The sequence below is a fragment of the Tauraco erythrolophus genome, chromosome 1, assembly GCF_009769465.1.
Source record: "Tauraco erythrolophus isolate bTauEry1 chromosome 1, bTauEry1.pri, whole genome shotgun sequence".
NCBI lineage: Eukaryota > Metazoa > Chordata > Aves > Musophagiformes > Musophagidae > Tauraco > Tauraco erythrolophus.
Window position 1 is genome coordinate 32,655,589 of NC_141465.1, and position 22,917 is coordinate 32,678,505.

The 22,917-nt window shown below is 45.5% G+C and overlaps 1 long non-coding RNA gene across 1 annotated transcript; it reads right to left on the bottom strand.

The window, feature by feature from the left end:
• Window positions 1-18,391: 18,391 nt before the first annotated feature.
• LOC147529384 (uncharacterized) lies at window positions 18,392-20,098 on the bottom strand. The gene is made up of 3 exons (XR_015223040.1): window positions 20,062-20,098; window positions 19,759-19,917; window positions 18,392-19,614 (listed from the first exon to the last, which is right to left on the bottom strand). It is a non-coding gene; the product is annotated as an uncharacterized LOC147529384 (long non-coding RNA).
• Window positions 20,099-22,917: the final 2,819 nt, after the last annotated feature.

Genomic DNA, 22,917 nt, shown 5'->3' on the forward strand with positions numbered 1-22,917 from the left:
TGCTCGAAGGTCACTAATCTCTGAGCCCACGGGAAAGGTTTTTAAGTTGCTTCCACAGGGTCGAATGCAGCAGTCCTTGTTTAGCACAATTCCTATTCCCATCAGAAGGATCCCTACCCAAAGGAAAACCTGAGTAAAATCCTCAGGATTTAGCTCAGCATCTCTTGAGGTGATAACAGGTCTGTCCTGTCTGAAATTCTTCCCTTTCCTTCTTCCCAGAAGAAGGAGCTGGGGAGGAAAAATAAAATATGCTAAACCTAATAATCAATCGGAAGTTCTGGCTCTGGCTGTGACAATGTGAAAAGAGGGGAGAAAAGTCACTTACTACAGCACAGAGAAGTGGCTGCTGTGCCATTTTTCATCTCCTTTTCCTCTCTTCAGAAGAGTGGGGCAGCAGCCCTTTCCCACCTCGCTGCAAACCACAGGACACCTCATGCCTGTACAGCCTGGGGTTCAGCATGCTCAAACTCCTGAAACCTTTGCCATGAAATCCGTGGCGATCCAAGGACTGAACCAACAGCAGGGCTGAAGCAGAAGGAGCCTTTCCCTGCACCCTCTGAGCGACTATCACGGTGAAAGAGCTCCCCTGGAAGAAAAGCAAGATGCTTTTGCAAAATTATCAAAAACACTGGTAGGTGGAGCACAAACACGTAGCAACACACGGTTCCTCACGCAAGGAGCTCACAGTCAAAGCCCCTGGCACACAGATACTGCTTGCACAGCCTGATGCCAGGCTTCTGCAGGGCTCTGCAGAAGCACCTCCCGCATTGAGGAGCTGGGATGCCCAGACAAAATTAAGTGTTTAATGCTTTTGGGATTTTTCTGCTCATTGCAACTATGGAAATAGAATGCCTTTTCCTGACACTGCCTGCATTTCCAGCGCAATTGCAACCTACCCGGGCATCCTGGCTTCCTTTTAGGATTAGCAGGGAGCTGCCTGTGCATGTGCTGTGTGTTTTCCTCAGAAAAATTCAATCCACTGAAACAGAAGCTTCTCGTGATACAAAAGGATGTGGCAATTCTACGGACACACGCTACCTAGGAAATTTTCCCAAATGAATTTCCAGAAAAAAAAAAACAACAGAGCAATTCTGAGCTGCAAGAACAGGAAAGTCAGGACGCTTTGCTACCGAGCGCCGAGCCCAGTTCAAACCCCCGCTGTGCTTGAATCAGGTCAATAACCCAGCGCTTGGCTTTTTTGCTTATTGGCTTTTCCAAAGCCTACCGCAACCAGACCAACTTTTTGGCTGCTCTGGGATAAACCTCTCCCCGCTCCCAGAGCCGGACTCCTTCCACTCCCATGTAAATAACTCAACAAGCGCCTGTCAGAGACGAAACCTGACAGCAACGCCGACTCCTTTAGGGTGCCTGCCCGGGAGGCAGGATGCTCCGGGGGGCGGAGCGCACCCCACCGCCGTGCCTGGCCCGGCCCGGCCCTGCCCTGCCCTGCCGATCCCCGGGCGGGCTCCGTGCCCGCCGGCGGGCGCTGCGGGGCCGGGGCCGGCAGAGGGAGCTGGGGCCGGCGGGGGGAGCCCGCAGCCCGGGGAGCCGCGCTCCCGCGGAAGGGGAGAGCGAAGCCCCGGAGCCGCGGCCGGGGGGCCCAGCGAGGCGGCCGAGCCGGGAGCCGAGGTCGGCTCCCTTCTTCCCTCGGCCGCCTGTGCGGGTGGGTGGTGCCGTATGGTGGGACGCGGCTGGGAGTCAAGGAACCGGCCGGGCAGCACGTGAGCGAATTTCGGCTTCGCTTTCTCCGGGTAACTGGCCCAGAAACCTAATTATACAAGTTTAACTCTGCTGGTCAGAGAGCAGAACCCTGTGGCACGTTCAGCCAAGTGTAAGCCAAGCCCCCAAATTTCAGACAGTTCTGTCACCATATAAAAAAGAGATTTTTAAACCAGAGACTCAGAAGAGGTATATAACGTGCTGAGTTACCCGTGACTATATACCTGCTCTGTCCCAAAAGGCAGGATGTATTATGAAGATTTTAAATGACATCAGAGGTTTGAGATGAGGCCAACAGGAACATATCTCGGTGAGCCCGAGGAACCAGGCTGCTGCAGGGGTGTTCTTGGGCAAGCTTACTGCTGTGGCAGGGAAAAATCAGATCCCTTATTACTGACCCTTTGTCTTGGCATTCAGGAAAGAGACCCTCCTGCAGGAGCTCTAGTCCCTGGCTGTTTCAGAAGGGCAGCAGCGATCGCAGCCTTAAATCACTATTTGTGCTGCATTTTATTTCTGTTTTTCTAGTACTCAATGGACTGGGGCAGGAGAGCTGCCAGGGCTGGGACGGACACCCAGACAGCTAAAGCATGTGCCACGAGCATCCGCAGCGCTCCGGGCAGCGCCCAGCAGCACAGCATGCCAGCGCACAGCAAATGTCAGCTATGTTAATACCTTCACCTCAGCCATGTGCCATGAAGGCCGTGGCATAGCTATGCTATGCGACAAGCAACAGTTGGGCAGGTTTTGTCATCTCATAGCTAGGGCAGATGATGCAAGGGAAGAGCCTGAGTGTTTCGACATGTAGCCTCCCATTCCGGTCTCTGCTCTGTCAACAGTCAGCTGTAAATAGTACACAGGAATACGCTTTATTAAGATCTAACCACCTTGAATTTTCAAGGAAAGGACTGTGCTGTGTGGGTCTGTGCTACACTCAAGTGGGAGGATGGACGATTCTTCTCCCAGGCCACTGCTACACCCACCAGAGAAGCTGTGAATCCTTAAAAAAGTGGGCAAGGGTTGCTGGCAACATCCAGTGCACTGCGGTACCATTTTATGCTGGGTGCACATCAGCTGTTCCTACAGCCTTACAATAAATCTGTGTCAAAATGTACTGTTAGTGTAGCTGGCGTTGCTCAGAGGAGAGCAATAAACTGGATCATTTCACTATTCACGCCCCAAGGAGGGCATCCAAATGTTGCTACGTGAGCTGTGACACCGTTAATGCCAATCTCAATTTTTTTCTAAAACTATCCTGTAGTTACTGTAGATGGAGGCCCTTAGAAAACTGATGTCACTGGTACTTAGACATCCTTTGCTTTCTAATGAATAAGATGCAAGATAATGGTTAACCTTCAGGGAGTAATATCAGTCTTAGATCTAGAAGCTGACACATCATGAAACAAATTAACAAACGACCACATGACAATGCAAAGATCAAATTATTGTGCTGGTAGTCATTTGTTTAATTTGGTGTATGGGGTAGGACTCAAAAGATTTAGGTGTACTGAGGAATATATTTCCTTCATTAGCACGGCAGAGCATGGCCCTGTTGGCTGGGGCTATTGGCTGGAACATGACCTCCAGTAAACAAGCCCTGACACCAGGCATATATGTACTCTGAAGTCTTGGTCAACAGATCCCATTTGGACTCTTGTGAGGTCGCCAAAATTTTGGAAAAAAACCACCACCACTCCATCCCTAAAACCTTCAACAGAAGTCCAGCTTTTTAAGAGCAAATACTCAGTGTCTCATCAGTAAGAATGATAAATTAATGCAGGGAAAGCTCTGAGCACTAAGATTTATCAGTCTCTACATCTAAACTGACTTTTTCCCCTCGCAGAGCACAGTAATCATCTGACCCCACCAAGGTACGCCCCAGAGGCCAGCCACCTTGCAGGCTGCAAAATCCCACAAGCTACTGAGAGGCCCAAAGCAGAATGATTTAGGGATTATTTTGACTGCTCTCAGGAGGTGTTAGGAGGTCAGGTTTACAGTTTGAGGTTTGACACAACAATGTAGGGAGGCCCGTAGTCTCTCCATCTGCCCTACAAGTGACCGGCTGTACGTAAACAATGGCTTCCTTCCCTCCACTGATAGCAGCCTCTCAGTTTTCATCCTCCTTTCAATTTGGACTGGCTTTAATCCCCTGAGATCTTCCAGACAGACACCATACATCTCAATGCAGCAGGATGTGTTTGATGCTGGGGCATAATGTGTGTGTTAGATGCACTCCACTGCTCTGCTCCATCGGAAGCAGAGCCTGGACATCACAGGGTGAAACGCATGGTGTGCCTGGCCAGCCTCAGACAAAGCTGGTTGGGTTCAAACATGAACAGGGATGGACAATTGCTGAATGGATTGAGGCACACCAGAGCAGGAGAATACCAGGAGAATGCCATTCCTTTACATCCACTTGTCCCATCCACGGGATGGAGCAAGATTAAAGCAAAGCAAATGCTCACAGTGAGGGGACCAAAAATCTCCTTGAGGCTAGCAGTCAAGGGCAAGCTCCAAATCTTGCATACTCCAGTTTGGGTAACGGCCCTAGTCAGGTAAGGCACACTATGCCGCTCTTCACAGCACCATCTCACCAATCCCCAACGTACCCAAAAGAAATATGACCCAGGTTCTCTCTGTCACAACTTTGCGTGCTAAGGCTTTTGGCACAGATCTTGCAGAGAGGAAACTGAGAGGAGGTTAGAAGCTGCCTGTGTATTTTGCTCAATATGTAATTTATGTTTTCCCTCAACACTCTCCCTTGCTTCCTACTTTTCTGAAAGCCAAAGTGAAGGCTTCCAACACCTGCACGAGTCTCCTTCTGTCCAAGAGTGTCAGAAAGAGACCTCAGGTTTTCAGCCTTTCTAAAAGAAAAAAAAGCCAGCTGCTGACCTAAACCCTCGCCGTGTGTCAAAGGTGAGTGCTTTTGAATGGCAGCATTAGGAACTTTGAGCCTGAACCACTTACTGAGTTGGCACTGAGAGGCTGGGAACGTCATGGGCCAGGCATTCTTGCAAAATCACTGTGGAATAGCAAAGCGTGAGTTACGGAACAGCAAACTGGTATTGTAGTAAGCTGGAGCTGCTGGCACTCGTTTGCCGTCAGGAGGGAGCTCTGCCTTATGGTGGCCTCTCATAACCTAGTGGATGAGGTGTAAGAGTTATGAAAATAATAATTAAAACAAATGCGGAGGAGGAAATTCACCAAAAGATGCAATTTTAGAGGAACCGGATCTGCCTGTGAGTTGAGGCTGTCAGGCAACACAGCAGAGGACAGCATGGAAAAATTTTTAAACAACACCCGACCGTTTCTCTCTGGCAGTTTCAAAATAAAATGCTTTAGGTTTCATTTCAAAAGTGACCCAGATTAAATAACTAAGCTAAAAAAAGGACTGACCTAAATTAACTGTTTCCTTCTGTTCTTCCTGTTTTGCAGCCATAACAAAAATGCTGCACCAGTGCTGCCACCATTTTTGGTCCTTTTTCTGCCTGGATACAAGAGCTGTTTTATTGATTTCCAATAACTTATTTTCAGTAGTAGAGTTTGGAGAGTTTCTCATCAGCCTTTTACTGGTGGATTGACATGAGTCCAATGCTTGTGGCCAGAGGGGGAAAAGGCAGAAAATTGAGGGAAAAAATTAATAACACGAAACTTGCGGAGAAGGAGGGAAAGAGGAAAGGTCTCAAAAATCCAGATAAGCACCTAAAGATCATAGAATCGTAGAATGGTTTGGGTTGGAAGGGACCCTAAAGATCATCTAGTTCCAAGCCCCGTGTCATGGGCAGGATCACCTTCCACTAGACCATGTTGCTCAAAACTTCAACCAGCCTGGCCCTGAACACCTCCAGGGATGGGGCATCCACAACTTCTCCGGGCAGCCTGTTCCAGTGCTCACATAAAACTTCTGAGCATTTTTAGTTTTCTGGCAGGTATTGCAAAGGTTGCAGGCCAGCCTTGATTCAGATCTGTCCTTCACATCCCTAAACCCTCTGTGAAAATCAGTGAGTGCCAGGGATGTGCTACTCCCTGGAGACAGACACAGCTCTGTCTAATTAGAAGTGATGCACACTGGTGAAAACAAGCAACACCCCACCTCATTGGCTTTTCTTTTTTCCTCACCTGCTGGGGAGCTGTCCTGGTTTCAGCTGGGACAGAGTTAGCTCTTCTTTTTAGCAGCCAGAAGAGCTCCGTGTTTTGGTTTTAGTCTGAGACGTGCTCCAAGAAGAATGCTGACAGCGCACTGATGTTTACAGTTGGCACTGAGACATCAAGGACTTTTCAGCTGCCGTGTTCTTGCCAGTGTGCAGGAGCACAACAGGATAGGGGGGAGCATGGCCGGGACAAAGGGTCCATGACTCTCCTTAGGATTTGTACTTAGACTTAGGATTGAGGGCCAAACTGGCCAATTAGTATTCCATATCATGCAGCGTCATGCATGGTATAAAAGTGAGGGTCAGCCAGAAAGATGGGCTTTTGCTCTTCCAGGGCTCTCACTCTTGGACTCTCCGAGTGCTCTCTCTGTCTCGCTCTCTATTTTCGGGCCTTTCGCTCGTCCGGGATTGCGGTGTCGGGACTCATCTGTTTTGGGATCGTTAATTCAGGATGAGACGGATCTCAGCCAAGGGGTGGTGAGCAATTACACTGTACATCACTCGTTTGTATATGTTTATCATTGTACATATATGTATATATATTATACATTAGTAGCAGTAGTATTAAATTTTTCTTATCTCAACCCACAGGTCTCTTTCCTTTTTCTCCTTTAATTCCCTTCCTCATCTTGGGGGGTGGGGGAGGGTGAGCGAGTGGCTGTGTGGAGTTTAATTGCCGGAGCAGCCTAAACCATGACAGGAGCAAACTCCAGCCAGAGTCCCAGCCCACCCTTTACGTTGACAAGTGCCGCTACTTTACACTGTCTCAATATCTGCACCAGCAAAATCCCATTTAGATGAAGATAAAATAGTGAAGCAGCTTGAGACAGCTGAATAATATCCTGGCACTAACCAGTGGCAAGAATTGAACTTGGATTAAATCTGTAAGGACTGAATTTGAATTTTTGTCAGTAAAGTCACAGAACAAACACAGTGAAACAGGTAATACGCGTTTACATTTCTTCACATGAGCTTTTTTTCTGGAATCAGTGGGATTTCTCACAAGTGAGGGAAAATTTTGAAGAGTTCACCATCTCCTTTGTTTTATAATTGTAGACACACCAGTAAGATTGTCCAGATGTTGTAATGAGCTATTGTTACGCTGTTTACTTTTTAGGATATACTTGTTGATATTTTTCAAAGCAACTCATTGTTTGCCTATAAATGTAGAAAATAAGAAATTAAATATCTACTTAATAAGAAGTAGCTACTTTAGAAAGAAAAGTAATCTAGGTAATTTTTTGATAAAACTTTGAATTACTGATCTTCTACTTCTCTCTGGGCTTAGAGAATGATGCTTGGCATCTGTGTTTCACAGGGTATTCTAGCAAAACTACCTTATTCTGTCTAATTGCTCAGAAAAGTCTTTAACATTTATGACAGGGCTTGCTCTCTGTAAGAATATCAGCACATTGTGAGTGATGGATACATTAAATCTGAAGTTGGTAACAGGTTCTCAGAGAAGGCTGCTGTTTTTATGAATATGTCAATCTCTTCCCAGTATGGTGCCATGACATGAGCTGACTCTGAGTGTGCTAGCTGGTGGCCTGGGACTTGCACCTGGTTACTTCCCTCCGCCAAAATAATCTGTGACTGCCTCTGTGCCAAGCTCCAGTCTGATCCAGTATGAAAGATGGATGGATGCCCGCCCAGTGCAGCCCCTGTAAACAGCAAACAGATTCCTGGGGAAGATTTTCCAAATGTTCTACAAAGGATTCTGGTACCCAGCTGCTAAAGGAACCTGGCTGAAAAATGCCACCAAATTTATTTATGTGTGTTTAATACTCCTAATTAATTACTTCTAATTAATCACTTCTAAGAAGATTTAACTGTTCCCCCTGCCCCATCTGATCATGATTAGTATACTAGTTTTGCGTAGTTGTGATTAGGAGCAGGGAAGATGGCTAACAAGCAGGATCTGGGAGGACCTTTTGGGTGTAAGAGGCAGCATAGAGGAGAGACGGCTGTGATGTAAAAGGGTGAACAAGAGACCAAGGAGCACCCATTTGCAATGGGAATTTCTCAACATGAGAGAAGTCAAGAGGAGAAGGAGACAGAGGGAGAAGCTAGAAGAAAATGGAAAGTCAGAGATAAATTCAAAGAGAGAACAATCTGATCAGGGATTGGGGTATGTCATGCAGGAGTTGAAAAGAGGGCAGGTGGACTCTGTTAGAGAAAATAGATCCAGACATTCATGGAAAAGAGATGTAGCATCATATAAATGAATCTTTACCACTAAATAAAGCAGAGGAGTGCTGTTGTTCATCCGGGCTTAAATGAAAGAGAGTAGAAGTGACAATTTGCCCTGAACCAGTGCAAAGAAATTGTTGTCGTAGACTTTTTGAAGGAAAGATTTAGTGCTATGACTGCATCCTGAGAAAGAGCTTAACAAAAGAAAGAGTGGTCAAATGAGTAGTTTACCTCATTTTTCCATGCTGGATTTCCTTGCCTTTTCTTCCATATACATGCCTCATGGCACTGCCTGGACTTTTTCCCCTTTTCTCAACATGAAATACTTGTGCGTCTTAATTGCTGGCTTGGAGATGTGCTAAGTTGAAGTGGAGGGCAGCTGTGAGCTGGGCATATCCTGCAAAACAGTGTTTGAGTTTCTCTTGTTGTCAGCCACAGCACATCTCCACCACTGCATCTGCTACAAACATCCTGGTGGGCCCTGTCATCGCAATGGCTGGGGAAAAAACATCCCAAACATATACCCTCCTTTGATTACCATAAAATTTGCTGTGACTATGAGAGGATCTGTATCTTATGACCTTTGCCTGCAGGCCAGTGAGCAGCCCAGCCCCTACACGTGTGTACACATGCTCAGTGAAAGGCACAACTGGGTCTGATCCAGCCCTCACTGAAAGCGACTGAAGGCTTTCCTAAACAGCCAGCGGCTGCTGCATTGGACACATTTTTGTGATGAGAAAAATCTCTTGAGCAGGCAAAGAATGCATTTGTTTTCCCAGAGACTACAGTCTTCCCGCCCACGAAGCATCCACACCTTTACTCATACAACAGATAAAAGGGCTTAAAGCAAGACGGGGTGTAGTCAGTTTGCTCCATAAAGAAGATCTTCAGTCGTGCTTTTTGTGTAGATCATCCTGTACTGGGCCACTGTTCTACCCGTTGTTGGTATATCTGATAAAGCAGATGTTCTGGTGGTGCCATAACCAACATACTGTTTCTTAGTCTTTTAAAAAAAAGTGTTAAGCGTATGCATGTTCGTCAGTGGGATGAGGTACCATGTAGAAAGTTAATGAAAGTTAACTGTAATGTGACTTTCATTTAAGGTTTGCTTCTAAAGGAAAGATGTGCTGGTGAATTATGGAATGAGAGTGTGAGTTGATCAGAGGTCCAGCTATTAGCAACAGAAGGCTGTTCACATCACTTAATAAGCTTGTCATGTGTTGGTCAACCTACAAAGCTGCAATGACAGCTGTACAAGATTCCCTGTAGCCTCAAGACAGCGCATAGCAGTGAACAGGCAGACACTAGAATGGGAGGGAAACTTGCAAATGAGAAGTCTTTACAAGCACTGAATCATGTTCAACCCTCTCTGTTAAATTTTACTCTTTGTTCAGTAGCTAAATACAGAGAAACACCACGGTTTCAGTGGAATTGCAGTGTTATAAGCTTAGAGTTACCGAGAACAGAAATTCACCTTTATGTCTGCAACCTTTTATGCAGTAGTCCTAGAAATTATGAGGAAAACCTTCTCTGAAATACCATACCAGAACCCACTTACCCCAGGCTGCGAGCATGTACATAAAAAGATCATACCACAACACAGAAAGCACTTCTTTTTGTGTTGACAGAGGTTTAACGCTCTGAATTTAGAACATCTGTAGGAAAAATGAGCAACTCCTTACAGTTTGGGAGAGAAGATGATCTTGTTGAAATAATCCTTCTGTTAGACAGTCTCCTGTAGACGTGATGGTGAAAATTGTTGGTAGCAACTAATGATTTTCCATACTCCCACGGTGAACCTGTGGAAAAATTTAGCAATAGGAAGTCCTTTCTTCAAATTAAGTCCCCTCAATTTGGTTCATAGGAGCTATCAGAGAACAGAGGCACTCTGTACCACTAGCTGCTTCTGAAACTCTTGATCCTAGTGTATACTCACCTATCAATTTTTTTGGAAGCCCCTGTTCCCAAAGTTTCAATGCCCAATGGCATCGAAATATAAATCATGGCAACTGTGTATACATTCCCATTAACCACTACAAATATTTCTATTGAATAAGTAGCTCCTCTTGGATTAGATTCAGTGAACATTTAAGGTGATCAGGGAAAGTTGGTGCAGGTTTCCATTTTGCTGGAGGGATTAGGATGTCTCCTAGCCTGTCAGGACCTAATTGAAAAAAGTGATGTGGAACAAAGACCTGGAATGAAAGATGGGATCCCCAGGGAAGAAATCTTTCCAAATCCTGCTTCAATCAGTAGCTTGACCAGTGGAAACTTTCGGATATCCTGGAGCTCTGTTTTTCTTTGATCCACATTACTCACCATCAACAGTAGTTTTATGAGAGTGATCTTGCTCTTTCCAGGAGCAAAGCCCTTGAAGCAAACTGGCATTGTCATCTTTCTGGGCCAATTTACCAGTGGATCAATGATAAAATACATTTACCTCTCAATTCATATCCTATGAATTTCTTGCCATAGGACTTCTTAGGCAAAAAATTTTCATAGGAAAAAATGACCCCACAGTGGTATTGAACAGCCCTTCGCCGGAGGTATCGGGTGTGTTTGAGAAACTGCAGTGAATCGAGCAGGGATGTCTTTCCCAGACTGAACCTCTGAATGCTGCTTGTTGCCTGCTTGTCTCTGAAAACACACAACTGAACAGTGTTCAAAGGTGCTCTTTCCCTGGCAAAGTCTCATGCCAAGTGCCCTCAAGGGAAAGCGTTTGGGGAATCCTTGGATCTCCTCTGATTGCAGCAGCACAGTACATCAAGCTTCAGAACAGACCACACAGATGGATAAAATGCCAGCAGAAGGAAACCCATGAAAGGAGACTGCTTACTGAGCTATCGACAGAAATCACTGTTTCAAACATCTGAAGGCTTGCTCCTGTGCCTACTGAACTCAATGGAAAGAATGCCATTGGAAGGGAGCCTCTGGTTTTTGAAGCGTAGTCTTAAAATAAGCACATTTTGTTTAGGTTTATTTATTTTGTCTTTGAGAGCTGGAAATCGCTTATTTGCTTAAAGCTAGCTATGTAGAGTTTGTGAGCTTGTACACGGCTTCAGGCATGCTGGGGCTGCAACTTAATCCCCTCACAGAGCTGTCCTGCCAGGAGGGTACGTCACGTGCCCTTTATTTTGCTCTGTCCCTTTAAAAACCAGAACTATTTCCTTATCTGTACATGTATCTGACTTCAAGGTCTTATGACTAGAACACTGCTAAGAAGAAGCGTTAAGGTGCACATTCAAGGGAAGGGAGCCTCTTCTGCCTTACCGTGAATCCTAGGACTTCCACCGAGAGTGGTTGCGGCTTATTTTGATTCCTTTAAAATCCAAAGGGTGGCTGTCGCTCGGTTTGATTTAATTTCTTCCTCTGTGGAGTCCGAGAAGGGGTAACGCACCAGCTAATCAGGAGCACATCAGCTCTTACGTATTATTTCCTTTGTGCCCCTTTAGGGCAGTTAATGAAAAATCACTCTCATAGGAAAGTGCCTTGCTGAGAAGTTATGTCTGAATAACCTTTCTCCCACCAGGGGTACTAGAAATCTTCCATTTCCCCAGGCAGGCCGGGCAGAGGGCACAATCTGGATGTGGCAGGCTCAGTAGTGTTGTAGCTAAGCTTCCCTTCTGAGCCCTCTGAAAGCTCTTCCTCATATCCATCGCAAAGCATTGCCTACAAAGTTCATCCTACGTGGCTTAGCCATGGTGTGTAGGTTGGCTTTTAATATCTGATACGCTCCACCAAACTTACATAAAGTTACAAAGTTATATGAGTCTTATATATATTCTTGACCAGCAAGTAAATAGCTTACTGTGGAAATCCATCACTGTTCAGGGGTCTGACAACAGAAGCTGCTCTGGAGGCAGTAGTTGCTCCCAGCGGAGGATCTCTCATGTTCTCAAGCACTTTTGAGCTCCTGGAACAGTTTAGGAGCTTGTATCGGGTTTGCGTGGCAAGGTTTTGGTAGCAGGGGTGCTACAGGGGTGGCTTCTGTGAGAAGCTGCTAGAAGTTTCCCCTGTGTCCAATCGAGCCAATGCCAACTGACTCTAAGATGAACCTGCTGCTGGCCAAGGCCAAGCCCATCAATGACGGTAGTAGCATTCTGTGATAACATATTTAAGAAGGGGGAAAAAAGCTGCACAAAAGAAAACTGCACCTGGTGAGAGGAGTGAGAATATGTAAGAGAAACAATTCTGCAGACACTAAGGTCAGTGAAGGAAGGCAGGGGGTGCTCCAGGCGCCAGAGTAGAGGTTCCCCTGCAGTCCATGGTGAAGACCATGGTGAGGCAGGTGTCCCCCTGCAGCCCATGGAGGTTAATGGTGTACCCGAGATCCACCAGCAGCCCTTGGAGGACTCCACATCGGTGCAGGTGGATGTGACTGAAGGAGGCTGTGACCACGTGGGAAGCCCACTCTGGAGAAGACTCCTGACAAGACCTGTGGACCCACAGAGAGAGGAGCCCACGCTGGAGCAGATTTGCTGGCAGGACTTGTGACCCCATGGGGAACCCACGCTGGAGTGGTCTGTTCCTAAAGGACTGCACCCTGCAGGAGGGACCCATGCTGGACCAGTTTGTGAAGAGCTGCAGCCCGTGGGAAGGACTCATGTTGGAGAATTTAATGGAGAACTGTCTCCTGTGGGAGGAACCCCATGCTGGAGCAGGGGAAGAGTGTGAGGAGTCCTCCTGAGGAGCAAGATGAGGCAGAGACAACGTGTGATGCACTGACTGCAACCCCCGTTCCCCGTTCCCCTGTGCTGCTGGCAGAGCAAAGCTGAGCCCAGGAAGAACGGAGGGATGGGCGGAAGGTGTTTTAAGATTTGGTTTTATTTCTCATTATCCTACTCTGATTTGATTAGTAATAAACTAAGCTAATTTCCCCAAGTTGAGTCTGTTTTGCCCTTGATGGTAGCTGGTGAATGATTTCTCCCTGTCCTTATCTCGACCCATGAGCCTTTTGTTATATTTTCTCTCCCCTGTCCAGCTGAGTAGGGGAGTGATACAGTGGCTTTGGTGGGCACCTGGCGTCCAGCCAAGGTCAACCCATCACAGAGCTCCATATGCATATGAAGGTATGACTTTATGAGATGGAGACTACATATATTCATCCCAAAAGTCACACTGCCCTAAGGAAGAGAGCATGACAGAGTTGTTAGTGTTACCTTCTGATTCGCATGCAATAGAGTGCAGAAAAAAGCGTCAAGACGTAGAATCACAGAATCATAGAATGGTTTAGGTTGGAAGGAACCTTAAAGACCACCTAGTTCCAACCACTAGATCAGGTTGCTCAAAGCCCCATGCAGCCTGGCCTTGAACACTTCCAGGAATGAGGCATCCACAGCTTCTCTGGGCAACCTGTTCCAATGCCTCACCACCCTCAGGGTGAAGAATTTCTTCCTTAGATCTAATAAAAACCTGCCCTCTTTCAGTTTAAAGCCACTGCCCCTTGTCCTGTCATGACACACCCGTTTAAAAAGTCTCTCTCCAGCTTTCTGGTAGGCCTCCTTTAGGTACTGGAAGGCTGCTAGAAGGTCTCCTCGAAGCCTTCTCCAGGCTGGACAACCCCAACTCTCTCAGCCTGTCTTCATAGGAGAAATGTAGACTCATGCACCTGCAAGAGGTGATAGAGGGGAACAACAGAGACACAGAGATCAAGGAATGCACCTCAGAGCCAGACTAGGTAAGGGAGTGAAAAAGGGGAACATCAGTGAAGTGTCGCTGATGTGTTTCTGTAACTGTTTGTTCCTAGAAACTGCATAGCCAGCCTCTGGGGGTTATGCACTGTACAACTGTTTTTGCTATGGTCTGAACAGTTTACAATTTAAACAGTATATAAGACATTACTGATCCTCCCTTCAGCCTTGGACAATGACACAGAAAGTGGCAGTAATTTGCTGAGGAAGCCTGCAAGAGGGCAGAGAAATCGACGTCAAAGCAGCTAAACTCTACTCGAGCTGCTCTGAGATTAAACCAGCTTTCTAGAGCTTGACTCCTTATGGCTGAACAGGCAAGATATATGCCAGCTCTTTGCCTTTAAGTTTTCTTTCCCTGCCTGCTCTTAATAAATGTCTGCGTTTGTTTTCTATTTAGACCTTTTGAGACTTTCATGATTTTAAGCTAAAGGGCACTTTGATTCTGTCTTCTTCCAAAAGGTGGTACAGGATGAGCTGATGCATATCTTCGAAGATCAGATGTGAAGGGCAAGGAAAACCCTGCCTCTGTTCCTGGGCAGCCAGCAGAGTGAAGAACCACTACAAACAGAAGTTCCCCTCAAATGCAAATTGATCTGTGGCGCTACAAAGCAGGATGCAAATACTGTAAAAGACTGGAATTGTATCTATTAATTTACTTTTGTTTGCTTGTACAAAGTAGGTTGTTTCTTTATTCCCTTCTATTCCCTTTCAACCCAGAGAAGAGATTTGCTTCGAGGCTGAACACGAGCCTTTGAAAAAAGCCCCTGTACCTAACAAAACACAACTGTACCTTATACTCGCATGCAAAATAGAAGATATTCCATTACTTTATCTTCATTTTTTTGTTCAGACATTTCTGTGGCATTCGGTGGAAAGACAGCTGTTGTATGGGAGGCACAGTAAATGCTAATTAAATAAAATATTAAAACAATCTGCATGAAAGTTGAGTGGAAGTGAGTAAAAATATATTTCCTTCTGTATTGCTTAGGAACTTTGTGTATTTCTAAACCATTTGGTAATAATGCATAATGAACCCACTTTATGTGGTATTGAAATATTATGCCATGGACGATGACATAATATCATAAGAAAAACCTCAAATAGTGTTTCCAGAGGGTAGCAGTTAACCAGTCATGTCTTGATATCAGAGCCTGGACAGCAGCCCTGAAAGTTTGTAAGTTGAGGAACATGTGAGAAAACCCACTTTGGTCAGCATCCTAAATAAAATTCAATGTTCATTTATATGTTTTTAATCACTTACAGTCTGCTTTAAGTTACCTGCTCAGCCTACCTACTTTGGCACTGTTTAACATTGGTCACCAGATGAAAATTACTTTCCTGGGAATGGAGGTGTGGTTTTAGCAAGTCTGCACTCCTATATCAGTGCAAGAAAGATATTTTTGTGCTTTCTGAACGCTTTAAGCAACACGTTCAGACTCCCCATATTTAATGATGGAAAGAGGGAAGAAGGGATTTTACATAGGGTTAAACTGTACCTTAATCACAGCCAGATGCCTGGCTGTAATGCGTGTTTCAGAGGAGCAGTACCCCGGGCGCGCTGTCACAGTTGTGTGGAGATTGCACACACGTGCACGCGTGTCAAGCAACCAGTAATCTAACACCCGCCCTTCAAGGAAGGAGCCAGTCTGCTGTTCACTGGGCAGGGAAACCTGATAATAGATCCCAAGGAAACCACAGGGTCTATTACGTCTTTCATGTAAGTCTTTATGGAAATGGTCAGCTACAAGGAGCTGGCTTACACAGTTCTGTTGTTGATGGGGAGGCAAGCCTTCAAGCATACATAGAAAACAATTACAAGAAGTAATAGTGCCAGGGAATGGCTGATGCTGAGGTCATGACCTCTACATCGTACGTATACCAGGCAGGTTTACCTCAAATTAACTCTAGTCTGGTCCGTACACTGACTGAGGCCAGAGCGCACCTTGCGTTTTAGGTTCATCTGAAAGTCGTTCCACTCCTGTGTCCTGTGAGTGCTCCACAGCATGAGCCAAAGCTCTGGGAGGAGAATGGGCAGGAGGTTTACTTCAAAAGCACACTCCTGATTCACACTGAAGTACCAGCAGGGATGTGCTCTTGGGCATTTTGACATCAGATACACCAGATGGAATCGAACCCTAGAATAGATTGGCAACTGGCTGAAGCTGTCCCAGAGCTGTTAGCAACTGCCCTTGGGAACCTGAGGTAACAGGTACGTTCCCAGGGAAAGAGGGAAGCCAGCTCCAGGATCTCTGATGCTTTCCTGGTCCATTTCCCTATGAGCAGGTAGAAGGTAAGATGGTGTGGAGGAGCCCAGCTAACAAGGACAAGGAAAACAAGCATCAGGTGTGATCCCCCTGTATTAACTCCTTGGGAGAGGAAGAACACAGCACTCTTACTGATGCTATTGGAACAGTGGAAAGCACAAACGCTTTGGAAGACAAGCCTAAAATCCTAACAGATCTTGACCCAGTGAGCAACAGTGTGGATAAAGAGGGTGAAATTCACTCAGTGCAAGTTCAAGGTTGTATATTTAGCAATAACCAGATACACAAATACTGCCTGGGGAAACACTGGCTCGATGGAAGTTCTGCAGAGGAGTATACGGGGCTTGTAGTCCACATGGTGCAAATGTATCGTGGCTACAGAAGAAGCAAGTTCTGAGTGTCACGGGCAAGTCACACAACATAGTCTTTCTGTTGGAGTCAGTACTGACAATACCCCAGTGGGAGCGCTGGGACCTTCACAGTTCACCGTAGCTCAAGAATGTGGGCAATCTGAAAAATGTGTCCTTGAAAAATGTGTTCTGTAGGACAGATTCAGATGGAGTTGTTTCCCAGTCTCTCAAAGGAGAGCTGATACTTGTCTTTAAACCTGTTACAGGCTAACAGGATGGGAGTAAGCCATGCTCCTTATTCACTGCAGGTAGAAAGGAGTGATGGTCTTTAACTGCAGGTAGGGAAACTTAGGCAAAACATGAAGAAAATCTTTCTGTGGTTTAGGATAATCAAGCAATAGAATAAACTGTCTAGGGAGATTGGCAAACTCACCACCACTGGAAGTTGTGAAGAGCAAGAATGCTTGAAATACTGGTCCTGCCCGTTAGTATAGCTGGTCCTGCTTATATTTTAGAAATGGAAATGATGACCTAGGTCTCTTCCAACTCTCTAGCTCTATGTTTCTATCAGAAAACACAACCTAACCCGCTCTTCCCTCCGCATAGTCAGTCTATGGTGTTGGCCAGCCTATACCCGGGGGACAGTTACTGTGACTGGGTGTCCTGACTTCAAGAAAAGAAAGACTATTCTCTGCTTTGGAAGACAGGACACTGCTCTACAGCCAGACTGCAGATCTTGTTGTGGTGTCAGTACCACATCTGAAATCTTCAGATATAACAAAATAACCATCAAAAGCCACAGGACAGGCTTTGAAGCATGTTTTAAAACCATCTTTCAACATGATACAAGAAAAATAAATCATTGATCATTCTCTGAAAAGAAGAAAAATATTCTCTTTTTCATAGTGTGGTGCTTCCAGTGGAACACGAAACACTATTATTTTACAACAGGGTCACAAAACCTGAAATGTTGTGTCAGCTATGTAGCATTGAAAAAAAAAAAAGATAAATAAAAATGTGAATTGCAAGCTGCCTGTGCCTTAGAAAGAGAAACTCACTGTGCACTGTGTTCAGAGTAGTGACAGTGCTTGCATCTCTCAGCTATTGCAGGATATTCCTGCCAAGGTGTAGCCACTTAGAAGGAGCCTTTGATAATCTAATCTCTCTCCTTCCCTGCCCACCACAGCCTTGCAAGTTCATCCTGTGTGGTGCAATTTAATTGCTCCTGCAGCAGCATCCACCTCCACAAGCCCCTGTCATGACATCTTGCCACAATATTTTATCTGTTTAATTTGTCCACTTCCTAAGTTTAATTTTTATTCGTTTCCACTCAATGCTCACAAGACCTTCAAGAGGTAAAAAAGCTTGATGTGAATGATTTCTGCAAACTGCAGCTCAGGTAATAGTTCAGAAAAGGCCAACAGTATGCCTGTGTTTGTGGGTCCAAGCCAGATGCAAACAGTAACCTGTCAGCAGATCTGTCATGTAAAGAATAAGGGTCAAAAGAGCTTAATAGATAGATCCTAGTGGCAATTTTTCATGACATTTTTTACACGTTTATTTTCTTATTACAGAAGAGGATCTGGCCTTTTTAAAGGTTGCGTTTAGGGCATGGCATTCTTGTATTGAGTTGTATTTAGCCTGACATGACAAGCAGTGTGCTCCTCAAAACAGAGACAAACCAAACCCTCCCTGTAGTAAAAAATTAATAAATATGTAAGGAAAGCCCGTTGCCAAATAGCCACAAAGCTTCCTGATGAGCATCTGCACACGGAGTTTGTGTGAGAAGCTGGATGCTCCAGCGGGACGAGAGCAGCACATGGGCTGTCACACTGCTGCAGCCATGACTGCTCTTCCCTTTCACCTGGCAACGCCAATGGCCCCTGATCTGGTGGGAGCCCAGTCAGGCTCTTTCCAGGAACAGAGCAAGTTGCAGCATACTGTGCTTGCAGGTTATTTTCCTCCTTCCCCTCCTCCCCACCTCTCTCCCTTCCCTTTCCTCCCTCCCAGGTGCTGCGTTTCCACTGCAGTCCATGGGCACAGGCTGAGCTCCTGCATCCTGACACCTCGCATCGCTTACACCTCCCCAGGCACTAACCTTGGTGACCTGATGGGAAGGAAAGGGCAGGCCTATGCATCCCTCCGTGGCACCACCAGCTCCGCAGCTGGGCCAGGGACCGTGTTGGGATGTCAGCAGGAACCGGCTTTTCTGATATGACACGCAGCTATGCTGGCTACAGCCGCACAAGGCTGGGAAGAGTAGATCTATCCCTTTTTTCATTAAGCGTATTTATAAACATACAGTACACAAGCATTTTTCCTTTCTTCACAGTGACGGATGATTATATGTCTATGAAATGTTTTCATTTATTTGGCGCCAGAGTAATCAAAATCAGTTGAAACTGTGGCGATGAAGGGAAGGAAAACAAGTAGGCGTGGGATTGACTGTGCCTCTCACTCTCTGGGCCGTCCAAGGGTAGTAGCTGGCAAAAGTGCACCCCTTGCAGATGAACATCTTATTCAGCTGGTAATTGTTCCCAGTTGCGCTCATGGCCTCTCTCCATTAAGGATGTAGCCCTGCATAACTTTAAAAGCAGTTGACTCTGCTCTGGAAACGCTGTGGGAGCGTCTGAGCCAGCATGTGCGTGACTCCGCTTAGGCAGAAGAGAACTGGTCCCAGAAAACCTTCGTGAATGAAATTTTCGTGCTTTCATGTCTGCCCCAGTGCAGATTCTGGGTCAGTCCTTCTGATCTCAAACATCCGGTTTAAACGGGTGTTTTCCACTACATAGATGCAGAAATATTTCCATTGTAAGCCTTTAATGGCTCTGCATAGGAAAGCGAGGGGGATGAGGTAGGACAAGGGAGTTTAGGAGACTATGTCAAAGACACTGATGCAAAAAGGAAAAAAAAACCCTCAGAAACAAAAAAAACCAAACCACCAAGTTTCTCTGCTTGTCGGTTAAAAAACTAACATCATTGTATGTTCGTCTTCTCAAAGCCAGATGGTAAACATTTCAGCGGCGATGTTCCTGTTTGCATTTCTCCCCTCCTCCTTCCCCACATTTTCACAGTCAGCGAGGACCGGAGCTGGCTGCGTGGCTGCAGACAGCTGCAGAGGTGGCCCACGCCGCTCCTTCCACAGGAGGTTCCCAGGGCATTCCCCACTTCCTCCAAAAAAGGCGTCGTGCAAGCAGTGCTCCTCTGACATTGTGCACCAGCGGGTCACTGGCCGCGTTTGCGAAACCCGTGCCTGCAAACCACAGGCTTGATTTAACACCGAAAAGGCTTTGACTGGTGTCCGGGGCATGCGTGAAGCTGCGTAGAGCAAGCAGAGGGGCAGGGCAGCGGGTTGCGATGCGATGGGTGGTTAAAGGGGGCTGCGGGTACCACTTGCCTTTTCTTCCATCAGAGACTGAGCAGTTCGTATCACCTCTGAAACAGGTCCGGTCTTCAGTGGTCAAAAGTGAAAGCGAAGCAGTGGCTTCACAGACAACATCATGATTACTTGAAACACATGCGATCAGCACAGAAGAGCTGGAAATTCATGGTTCTCCTACGTGAAAAAGGAAACAAAACAAAACCAGCAATTCAACCACAGAGGTCAAAAAAGTTTTGAGGAAAATACCTATTCTCTCACTCCCAGTCAGCTTTTTTCTACTAGGCCTTGTGAAGCAGCTTGAAAACAACTCCAACTTACCCCTCTGTCAAAACAGAGTCATTTCTCTTCTCGTTAAAATTACATGTCTATATATATAAAAAAAATTACATATCTATAGATGTAAAATTATATGTATATAAACCAAGCTCCCAATCCCACCAAACTTGCTCTTATCTACTGTGCTCACATGTCACTCTGCATTAGTAGACATTATTGAGCATTTCCATATTTTTTCATGGATGGAACAAAATCGCATCCCTGAAAAGCAACAAGAGCTGGGTGTTCACAGCCATCACTGCCAGCGCAATGGAAATGATCCTTCTGGACAGATCAGCTGCCCTGAGGCCATTCCCTGGATAAGCCCAGCTGCCTTTGCAGCAGGCAGGTCTCTGAGCGCATCCCCTGTAAAGTCTGCAATACGTGAACATATCTGCTAACAAAGCATTCCAGAAAAATCATGTTTTTAAAAGGGGAATAGGCAGAAGAGGGGAAAAACAGCTTTTGAGACCAGTTATCTTCTCACTTCGGGAGAATTCAGTAAACAATCTTAATTTCTGGGTAAAACTTGCTTTCCTAGAACATGTCGTCATCTCACCGTGGCCACTGCACTGTTTAAGGCTGATTATGTGGATGCTGATGCTGCTCTGGGAAACTTTTTAAAACAGCTGGCAAACATCCTGCTGTTTTACTCTCCAGTCTAAGAGATGGCTAAATAATAGGAGATAATTTATACAGAGGGACTTTTTCAGCACCTGATATTATTGGCTGGTAGGATGGATGACCGTTTGCAGAGAATTGACTATACTTCCTCTTCAAGGATATATTAGAAGGCATATGCACTCCAGAGGCTCCAGCCCAAGATGTTTTTCCTTTTGATAGACTGCCTCTTGGCAGACAAGCAGGAACACTGGCTTCTGGGGGCTCCAACCGCTGTCCTCACAGCTTTCAAAGACTATTCAGAGCAACAAAGCTGTAGGACACACAAGCAGTATCCTTATTGACTCCACTTGTGACTATCTTGTCAGCCTGCAAGGCTGAGCTATTTGCAGATGTCAAAAGAAAATGAATGTTACCCATGTGGTAATCTACAAGTATTTTATCTGTCTATCCATCTATCTGTGTAACAGTAACTGGTTAACTTAAGGTGCCCAAGATCTAAAAGAAGTTTCAGTTTGTCTATTGTACAGCCAAATATAGGGCCTGCCTGGTTAGATTGGTTTTAAAATGTGAATGAGTCTTTATGTGTGTGTGTGTGAGACAGAGAAAGAGAGAAAGTAAGAGTGGGAAAACCAGACAGGCTCCTAAATCTGTCAAAATACAACATGATCATGTCAACACATTTAACAGACCACTTGACAGTGGACTGCCAAGTTCATTCATATGTTTACAGACATACATTTGACTTATTTACATTCCTCTAAATCCCTTCTCTGACTAAATATAGATGGAATAAAAAAGACCGCAACACTGAAAATTAAGACACGGGGAAGAGGACTCCTCTGGAGAGTTTGGTATTCAAACCAGCAAGATTTCAGTCTTCACCAGTACATGTTAAAGCACAGAAACATCTGTTTCATTCTTCCCATGTTGGAGCTGGAGCAGTTGCTCGGGAGATGTCCCCCTTCTGGCTAAGGGCAGAGACCGGCTCTTCCAACGCCTGTGTCAAAGCCTTCCCTGCTCCCCTGAAAATTGCCCAGGCTTGCTCGTCCACTGGGAGTTTAAGACCTACCGAAGTAAGTGGCGTTTATTCCTAGGTGCTCAAGGAAGAAGAGGAAGCTAAAAAAAAAGCCTGCGTGGCTTTACTGCAGAGTTCAAAAAGACTCAAGGACTAGACTGCAGGCAAAAAAACAAGCCGCAAGTGCTGCATGCGACTTGTTTTGAATATCACTAAAAACTTGTGTTCTCTGTTTCTGCTTTTTGATCTGCTCTGAGTTTCCTTACATGGCCCATGAACAGGCCAGCTCCTGACCAGCTGCTGTCCCTTGGAGCCCTCACCAAACTTTGGGGTAGACTCAGAAGGATGCCTATGAACAAGATGATGCTTAAAATCTGGGGGCTTGTGTCCCATCTGCATTTTTTACCAGAAGACAGCAGCCACCATGCTGACTTGCAAGTCTTTTTACTGCTCTGCCTTGGTTCCTCCACAACTTAGATAAGGATAGTGAAACGCTCCAGCCTTGTACATTCATATTCACATGGAAAGTGTTACAAGTGTCAATTATTACCTTTCAAGTAATTAGTTTTAAATGTTATGTACGCAATGTTTACAGCGGAGGAAAATACTGTGGAGGCGGAGTTAACTGCCAAGAGTTATCAGAGCTCTATTGGCAGTATAACAAATTATTTCAGCTATGGAGCTGCGTGGGTATGCTTCTTCTGTGGTGCTCTAGAGATCTGTAAAGTCAGGTTAAAAGCACACAGATTATCCTTGATAGTTTAAGTATTTAATTAACACCTGCATTTGTAAGCATCTGATTAGAACTGCACCTTCAATATATTCCATCAGTATTATGGACATTAATTACTTCTCCAAAAGCAACCTACCTCTTTCTTGCCGTACCTCTCAGGCAGGGGTATGTGGATATCTGTTGGAGACCCAAGAACATCTACTGTTGGAAGACCTGGAACATTGTAACGTTTACAGATAATTCTCTGTGTGTCAAAACACAAATGGCTCCCAAACTGATGGTCTCCATATATGTCTGAGGGAATGTAAATGCGGTTAGCTTAGCTTGCAGAACACTGAGAAGTGGGATAAGGACGAAATCTGAGTCAGAACTTTTAAACTACCTTGTCTTGTGGACCTAGTCAGATATTTAACATTATTTGGACATGACCGCCGCGACTAAACTTTTATTGTGGTGGCTCTTAGGAAGAGAGCGTTGCCGAGTGAGC